At 36.7% G+C, this 9,577-nt stretch overlaps 2 protein-coding genes across 3 annotated transcripts in view; both read left to right on the top strand.

Annotated features, from left to right (window-relative positions):
* stard15 (StAR-related lipid transfer (START) domain containing 15) overlaps positions 1–349 on the top strand; it is a 26,895-nt gene extending 26,546 nt beyond the window's left edge. For both annotated transcript variants that reach the window (XM_080416833.1, XM_080416832.1), the window contains one exon: positions 1–349. This exon is cut by the window's left edge and continues 1,446 nt beyond it. The gene's annotated coding sequence lies outside the window, so the exon portion shown is untranslated.
* A 5,484-nt stretch (positions 350–5,833) lies between these two features.
* Positions 5,834–9,577, top strand: part of arap3 (ArfGAP with RhoGAP domain, ankyrin repeat and PH domain 3) — a 64,978-nt gene continuing 61,234 nt past the window's right edge. Inside the window, 1 exon segment of the mRNA XM_080415687.1 lies at positions 5,834–5,984. The gene's annotated coding sequence lies outside the window, so the exon portion shown is untranslated.

Below are 9,577 nucleotides of genomic sequence, written 5' to 3'. Positions count from 1 at the left end.
AAATGTATTTATATTCTGTTTACTAAAGAGCTGGAGAGACCCCTGTGACCCAACAAACACTCTGTAGCAATGATTACTATCACAATATAGTACTTTAACCTTTTAACAGAAAAATACCAAAGAATATCACCTACCCTACCTTTAACTCATGACTATATATAATACTTAACAACAATCAGGCTACTACATGTGTTCATAGCCTGATAGACTCATGTTAATAATCAGGTTATTACAATAAGTTAAGTCTATTCTTGTCATAATAGATGAACGATCGGCTATTTAATGTAGGTTTTAAGTGCTTAATGTCTTCATAACCTGATTGATTCATATTAATAATCGTTAATTACAATTTAGTTCATGGGTTGGTTATATGACTGATTCCTGTTAATCAGGTAATCATACAGTATAAGTTAATTTGTTCATAACCTAATTGATTCCTGCTAATCAGATACTTGCAATACCTTAATGTGTTCTTAAAAGCTTGGTTTGGTTGTTAGGAATGTGTTTTCTGTATCATTTATGTTTTGGTGACATCATCTACTTGGTGATGTTTCAACACTTACACTGTTTACGTTAATAAATACATGAAAAGATTGACAATAAGACTACAGCTACTGTTATTACACAAATACATCAATATCAATCCATTCTGTTTCCTCTGGTCGGCTCAATTATTAGAATGGCCAATGTTTGTTTTTTTCAGTGGTGTAAAGTAACTAAGTACATTTACTCAAGTACTGTACTTCAGTAAAATTTTGAGGAACCTTTACTTTACTGGAGTATTTCCAATGTTCTGTTCTGTTCTGTTCTTTTACTTCTACTCCACTACATCTCAGAAGCAAATGTTATACTTTTACTCCACTACAATTATTCGACAACTTTAGTTACTAGTTACTTTGTAGATTTAGATTATTATTACAAAACATACATTACCCACTTCAGCCCTATATACATTTCGGCCCAATGAGTACTTTAAGCAGAGTATTGCAGACAGTATTAATACTTTTACTTAAAGGTATGGGTAAGTGATATTTTTTGGTTAAAACAAAAAGTATTTTGTTAAAAGGTTAAAGCACTATATTCTGATAGTATTGCTATAGAGTGTTTGTTCAGTAACAGGAGTCTCCCCGTCTCTCCAGCTCTTTAATAAACAGAAAATACATTTTCCGGTAGGTGTCAAAATCTCAGCCAATCAGGAGAAAGTACCCATTTTAAAGCTTCATTTTTATAGTGTTCCAGTTCCAATTTTGCCTGCTCATTTCTTAGTGTCATCACTTCCAATTTCACTTGTTTAATCTATATCCTGATTGAGTTCTCTATCCTGATTGGATAAATGCATTTTCTGTTTTATAAAGAGCTGGAGAGACGAGACTCCTTTTACTGAACAAACACTCTATAGCCATGAGTACTATCAGAATATAGAGCTATTTAACACTTATTTTAACCAAAGAAAATCACTTACCCTACCTTTAAGTAAAACATTTGAGTACTTTTTCCACCACTGAACCTTGTGTAGCCTATGTTAAACCTTAAATTTGGCCATACAACACATGACCAGAAAGATAGTAATTTTGTATTTCAAAACAAAATGCCATATATAGTATAACTGAGCCACATATTCTCACAAATTGTCCTATAGTGAAGAATTAGAAAGAATGTCAGGACTGACTACTGAACATAATATATAAACCTTACCATTATAAACCAACACTGCACTCTAATGGTGAAAAGTTGTACCTACACCCTGAATGTTTTGTGTGTGTGTGTGTGTGTGTGTGTGTGTGTGTGTGTGTGTGTGTGTGTGTGTGTGTGTGTGTGTGTGTGTGTGTGTGTGTGTGTGTGTGTGTGTGTGTGTGTGTGTGTGTGTTGGGGGGATAGAACAATGGCTTGTTATTTGGTTAGGAAATGAATGAGCGAGCAGCAGCAGATACAAGGCCTCCATTGTACTGACTGCCTCCGCAAAGATTCTGTTACATTGTTGTTGGGAAGGAAATACTTTATAGGAACGCAGGCCTCCTGAGGGGAAGGGAACGCTCTCATCTCATACATACACTCTATCTTTATTCTGTTTAACTCACCAAGAAAGTACATGTTTATGTCAAGGACGGAATATACTCTCTCAGAAGCACCTGGGAAGAAGTGGACTTAGAAAGGGGAGGAGCCAAGCTGAGTTCCTGTTTCTACAGACAAAAAGGAGGTGGTGCCCCCAGAGGCAACAGAATGGGCTCCCAGATTGTTCTGCATGAACGTGATGAAGATTAAAACACAGACAGAAGTCTGAACTCCTCAGTCTGACCCCTGGGTCCAACTCTAAAGAGCTCAATGTTCATTCTAATTGTCCAGTGTGCAAGGAGGGTAGTTTTCTATCATTCTAACAGGCTCTATGCACAGCAGCCATATTGGAAAGAAATTGGGCCTCCTCCTTACTTCCTTCACAGGTGTTACCAATGATACTAATGAAGGCTCTGTTCCATTTAGTGTAGCACAGTGGTTCTCTAACTTTTTCATTTCAAGGACCCCCATAACTCTGAGAGTGTAGCCTATAACATTTTGGAACCAAATGGACCCTTACAGTCCATTTGGTCAGGCCCACACGGTGCAGAATGCTGTAAGTGTCAGACATTCATCCAACAGGAACTGAGACCCTAAAACGACAATGGAACAGGAAGCAGGAAGCTGCTGAGACAATACAGGCCGTGGAGGACACACACACGCACGCACGCACGCACGCACGTACGCACGCACGCACGTACGCACGCACGCACACACACACACACACACACACACACACTAGAGAGCAGAGCTGTGTGACAGAGCAGAAACTGTTCCTCTATGAAGGGGAACAGCTACCGAAAATATCTGAGAATTAAAAAAAAAGAAATAAATGTTATTCTTAGCACTAAATGTGAATGAAACACATTGGGATTACAGATTACATTAGCAGTAAACCTGTAATCTGTAATGTAGTCTCATCATAATTCATATTGCATTTTGTCGTTGTCAGGCAGAAACCTTGTGTCTCCATATTCTAACTTTTGTGTTTTTTTCCCTAAATTAACGCCCCACCCGATCATTCTACAGCGTCACACAAAAGCATCAAAAGTATCAGATCTACAAGCTCTAAACGTGGCACTAAGCTATGCGTTTCTGAGCTTGTAGATCTGCTACTTTTGATGCTTTTGAATTAGAATCCTGAAAAGTAAGAGTTTTGGACATCTGAGGTTTCCACCCGACAGAGACCATCTATTTTTTGAGCGGTACTCTGTCTCACCACGTATACTCTCCAGTGGTGTAAAGTAACTAAGTACATTTACTCAAGTACTGTGCTTAAGTCCAATTTTGAGGTACTTTTTTTTACTTTACTGGAGTATTTACCATTTTCAGTACTTTTACTTCTACTCCACTACATCTCAGAGGCAAATATTTTACTCCACTACAATTATTTGAAAACTTTAGTTACTAGTTACTTTGTAGATTTTGATTATTATTATAAACACACTAACCGCTTCAGCCATATATATATTTCGGCCATTTGAAAATAGCCGATCTACAAGCTCACAATGCGTCACCATGGTGTGTGCACTTTGAAAAGTCATAACTCCTACACCTTAAAGACAACCTGCCGACAGACATCCATCTATCCTCGCTCTACAATGTTGCCTCAATAACTGATAAAGTCCATCTGACGTAGTAGTAATCAGGTCTATATTTAGGACAGAAACTGCATGCAAGACCTAATTTCTACCTAAAATGTTCCGTGGATCATTTGGACCTACTGTATAGCTTTTTGAAAATGACATCCTAACTCCTTGGACTCCTTTAGCTTTTTTTTAAATGACATACAGCAGCTTCTTAATTATTATTCAGTTTTGAAGATATTGACCAATGAACTTCAGAGGGTTAGGTCAGCTCAAGTGATCTGAATCACCTGAAAGGTTCATGACATGCACAATCAACCACAAGGAGCTCTACAAATGCAACAAATCCACGTGACAAAGGGTCTACCGTATCTATGCCCTGCTGATTTGTTGCATTTTTGGCAGTAAATGAATGAGCATTCATAATTCAGAATGAGTTCGATCATCATAAAGTGTGAGTTATCTTTAAAACAAGGATTGTACTGTCAGAGGATATGGACCCCTTGCAGCGTTCAACTTCTATAACAGGCTGGAACCACTGAATTGCCACTTTGCAGCTATATTTATTATGGTATTATTACATGTATAAATGTTAGTGTGAGTCAACAACTGAGTGGGTAGGGTGTGTATATACACTATGGACCCAAATGTCCTGATCTGTGAGTCACGGGTTAGATCTAGATGTTTCCTCTCTCTGGGTTTCTCTCTCTCTCCTCTGTACAGTAATCAAATTAATCAGAGCTTCTCAAACATTCTCAATGTCAAGGACCCTACATTAATATGTCATTTTGCCGTGGACCCCCGTATGAATTTTTTTTTGTGCCCTGCACATTTGTCTGTGTGTTGTCTTTGTTTGTTTGTTTTGAAAACTTGATTCAGGGTATATCCTCCTTGCTGGAATAAGATTGTACAATTTATTTATTTTTATATATTTTTACTTTTGATATTGACTCTGCATATTCTTGTCTATTTCTCTGCATCTTGAAATAAACAAAACAGTGAAAAAAAAATGTTGTGCCAGAGATCCCCCCCCCCTTTTTTTCTCTTCTCTTGTACATTTTTTTTACTCTTCATACCAGTAACCTGTGAGCTGATTGTATGACGTTCTGTTTGGAGTGTGTATATCTGTCTGTCTCTTATATGTATAGTAGTGTGTATATCTGTCTGTCTCTTATATGTAGTAGTGTGTATATCTGTCTGTCTCTTATATGTATAGTAGTGTGTATATCTGTCTGTCTCTTATATGTATAGTAGTGTGTATATCTGTCTGTCTCTTATATGTATAGTAGTGTATATCTGTCTGTCTCTTATATGTATAGTAGTGTGTATATCTGTCTGTCTCTTATATGTATAGTAGTGTGTATATCTGTCTGTCTCTTATATGTATAGTAGTGTGTATATCTGTCTGTCTCTTATATGTCATCATGATTTGTGTGCATGGGGATCTCATCTTAAACAAGCTCAGTGCTTAATGAGTCTCCCAGTTTAGTAGACCTTGTATTGTGAATTTGTACTTCCATGTACTGATGTTCTCATGTCTTACTAAATAAAGTACATCAATCAATCTCCCATAGAAGATGTGTGTTGTTAAAATGTTTCAAAAAAATATTCCAACATTTTCAAAGATGTTCTAAATTAAAACAAATCTACAAGCTCACAACAGGTTGTGCTCTTTTAAACAAATTTAGCCGGGGAACGCTTGGAACCCCTTCAAGGACCCCTGGTCCCCGGAACCCACTTTGAGAACCACTGAAATAAGGCTTAATATAACTTAAAATAAGTATAAGTATAAGTATCTAAACATAACTGGTGTGTGTGTGTGTGTGTGTGTGTGTGCGCGTGTGACTGTGTGTGTGTGTGTGTGTGCGTGCGTGCGTGCGTGCGTGCGTGCGTGCGTGTGACTGTGTGTGTGCGTGCGTGCGTGCGTGCGTGTGACTGTGTGTGTGCGTGCGTGCGTGTGAGCCAAATTTGTCTGTCCCTTTTTCCTCTCAGCCAATCCAGAGCTCTGGAAGCTCATTGGCCAAAATGACTCACTTCCTGGTCTGACTCTCTCTCTGCAGAGAGAGGGAGAGAGAGACACTGACACACACAGAGGAGAGAGAGAGAGAGAGACAGATTCCCACCGTTCAGTTTGCTGGTTGAACCAACGGGTCCTAAAAGCCTGTCAGTCTCTATCTAACAGGAGGAGTTCAGACTGACTGATAGACTGGGTTCTACAGCTAACAGAACCACACATAAAGTAAAGTAAAGTAAACTAATGTAAAGTAACTTATAAGTTGACAAACATCTCGGTATCCTACAGACAGAGAGGAGCTACGACATGAGGACTTAAACAAACAAACACATGTAAGTCAAGTTTTAAACTATGTTTTACTTCATTAGTTTTCACTTGTGTTTTGAAGTGGTTGTTCTTTTTGTGCAGTTATTATTATTATAACGGGGGTTTTTTTGGCGCGTGCGTAGCTGCCTGTGGCCGGGGCTGCGTGCGTGTGTAGTGTTCTGTGTGCACGCGCTTCGCCTGTACATTACAGGTTGTGTCAGAGTGTGTGACAGTCTGTGTGACAGTGTGTGCAGTGGTGGAAAAAGTACTCAAATTATTTACTTAAGTAAAAGTACCAATACTGCAATATAAAAGTACTCTGTTACAAGTAAAAGTCCAGAATTAAAAATTTACTTTAGTAAAAGTACAAAAGTTTTGGCATCAAAATGTATCATAATGTACTTAATGTACCAAAAGTAAAAGTACTAAAATATTTGAAAATAGCAGATCTACAAGCCCACAACGCGTCGCATCGCGACGCGTTGTGAGCTTGTAGATCGGCTATTTTCAAATAGCCTATGTTTAAAATAGGTTTAAAGTGGTTAATGTATGTTTCATTATATCATAATTTACATCTGAAAAGTAACTAGTAACTAAAGTTTTCAAATAAATGTAGTGGAGTAAAAGTACAATATTTGCCTCTGAGATGTAGTGGAGTAGAAGTAAAAGTATTGGAAATTGGAAATACTCAAGTAAAGTACAAATACCTCAAAAGTGTACTTAAGTACAGTACTTAAGTAAATTTACTTAGTTACTTTACACCACTGTGTGACAGTGATAGTGTGTGTGTGTGTGTGTGTGGAGAGACAGCAGGAGAACCTGTATGAACCTGTGTGTTAAACTAGTTTTTTGTCTCCAAAATGTAAATACAGTATAAATGTATGTTTTGGAAAATGGTCTGAAATAATGTAAAGTATACATGATGTGAACATGTACTGTATGTATGGTACATTATAATAATAATAATATTAATGTAAAGTATACAGGATATGAACATGTATGTATGGTACATTATAATAATAATATTTAAAAATTATTAATGTAAAGTATACATGATGTGAACATGTACTGTATGTATGGTACATTATAATAATAATATTAATGTAAAGTATACATGATGTGAACATGTACTGTATGTATGGTACATTATAATAATAATATTAATGTAAAGTATACAGGATATGAACATGTATGTATGGTACATTATAATAATAATATTAATGTAAAGTATACAGGATATGAACATACATGTTTGGTACATTATACTAATAATAGTAATGTAAAGTATACAGGATGTTAACATTAACACACCTAAATCTATCCTACAACTACCAGCTGTCACAGCTTTTGTAGCAATTTGTAGCAATTTGTATTTTGTAGAAATATTGGGCCTAAAATGTAAAAATAAAAATATATGTATTTTGCCCCCCATCATTTGTAAAATAAAATGTAAATATAAAATATAGAATATAGAATGAAATATTTAAATGCAAATTAGCTGAAGGGTCAGTTTTCAAGCATAGAAGGATAATACAAAAACAATAAGATTAAAGAAGGTTAATCAGAACACAGACACACTCTCTGTTGGGTCATTAAAGGTCAGAGGTGAAGAACTTGTGACTGCAGCAGGGTTGCTGGTTCGAGTCCCGCCGCCGTGCGGACGACTTTGATACCCTAAAAACGTATGTTTCTATATCAGTGGTGCTCAAACGTTTTCATGTCAAGGACCCCCAAAATGATATGTATTTGGCCGCGGATCCCCATCAAAATATTTTGTTCCGGGGACCCCCCAGGAGCAAAGATTTGAGTTAAAAATATTCGCTTAAAAAATATATATATTCAAAGATTTGCACACATTTTCACGATTTTTCAAAAATAGCAGATCTACAAGCTCGTAGCGCGGAAAATATTCGCTTAAAAAATATATATATTCAAAGATTTGCACACATTTTCACGATTTTTCAAAAATAGCAGATCTACAAGCTCGTAGCGCGGCACTCGGTGCCGCGCTATGAGCTTGTATATCTGTTATTTTTGAATAGCCCAAAGTGTAAAATAAAGCTTTTTAGCTCAAATCTAAAAATGACACAGTTCCAGGTCTTAATGGGTTAAATAGCGCTTTTCTAAGTACCCAAAGTACATCCATCCCCCTGGGCTGGGTCACAGAGTTATTGTTTTCTCCATTGAAAACACCATAGGGTCTCAATAGCATCTCGTCATATAAGAACTGTGTTCCAAAAGTAAACAAATGAACCTGGTGATTTTACACATTATGGATGTGAAACTGACGGCATAAGATGACTAATTTATCCAAAGAGCAGACAGGATGGTGTGTTTATTTTTGGAACACAGTTCTTATATGACGTGAGGCTAAGATGACCTTATGGTATTTCCAATAGAAAAACTACTTCCGCGACCCAGGGCTAGTGGGAGTGACGTCAGGATTTCTGTACTCTATGCTATGTGTATATATGCCTTTGACATGTTTTCTTTAACTGTCTTTATTTTTATTTTTCCCCCTTTGCCCGCCTGTTCCCCTCTTCTTTTTCTGTTCTTCATTCTGAAAGTAACACAAACCATGGAGCTTGTTTCACCCACTTTATACACATTAGATTGTCATGTGACAATAAAGATGATTCTGATGGTGATTGAGCCATGTGGTTAACAGTATAGCACACTGAATAGTTGACTAACCTCACCTTAGTTGTAAACTCAGGTATAATGGTATGTATGTTTTTATACTGTATACAGTATACTATGTATAAGTTACATGTTTTGTTGAGGCATAGATTTCAGCACTTGACCTAGTTATGACGACCATGCACAGGTTCAAATGTCATTTAGATAGCATGTTATTTAGAGTTTTAGACAGATGCTAGATTCATTTGTTGACCTGGTATCCTATAGTTTCTATAGTTTCAATGTACAGATTATTACTTTTTGATATAGTAATATTGTTTAGACTCATTCTAGGTTCTTGGTTTACCTATGATCCTATAGTTTACTGAGACACTACACTGTCTCTCTGTATTCTATGATCCTATAGTTTACTGAGACACTACACTGTCTCTGTATTCTATGATCCTATAGTTTACTGAGACACTACACTGTCTCTCTGTATTCTATGATCCTATAGTTTACTGAGACACTACACTGTCTCTGTATTCTATGATCCTATAGTTTACTGAGACACTACACTGTCTCTCTGTATTCTATGATCCTATAGTTTACTGAGACACTACACTGTCTCTGTATTCTATGATCCTATAGTTTACTGAGACACTACACTATCTCTCTGTATTCTATGATCCTATAGTTTACTGAGACAATACACTGTCTCTCTGTATTCTATGATCCTATAGTTTACTGAGACACTACACTGTCTCTCTGTATTCTATGATCCTATAGTTTACTGAGACACTACACTGTCTCTCTGTATTCTATGATGCTATAGTTTACTGAGACACTACACTGTCTCTGTATTCTATGATCCTATAGTTTACTGAGACACTACACTGTCTCTATGTATTCTATGATCCTATAGTTTACTGAGACACTACACTGTCTCTGTATTCTATGATCCTATAGTTTACTGAGACACTACACTGTCTCTGTATTC

This window comes from Gymnoscopelus braueri, assembly GCF_963280865.1.
Source record: "Gymnoscopelus braueri genome assembly, chromosome: 20".
NCBI classification, from domain to species: Eukaryota; Metazoa; Chordata; class Actinopteri; order Myctophiformes; family Myctophidae; genus Gymnoscopelus; species Gymnoscopelus braueri.
This window is presented reverse-complemented; position numbering and strand designations above follow the sequence as displayed.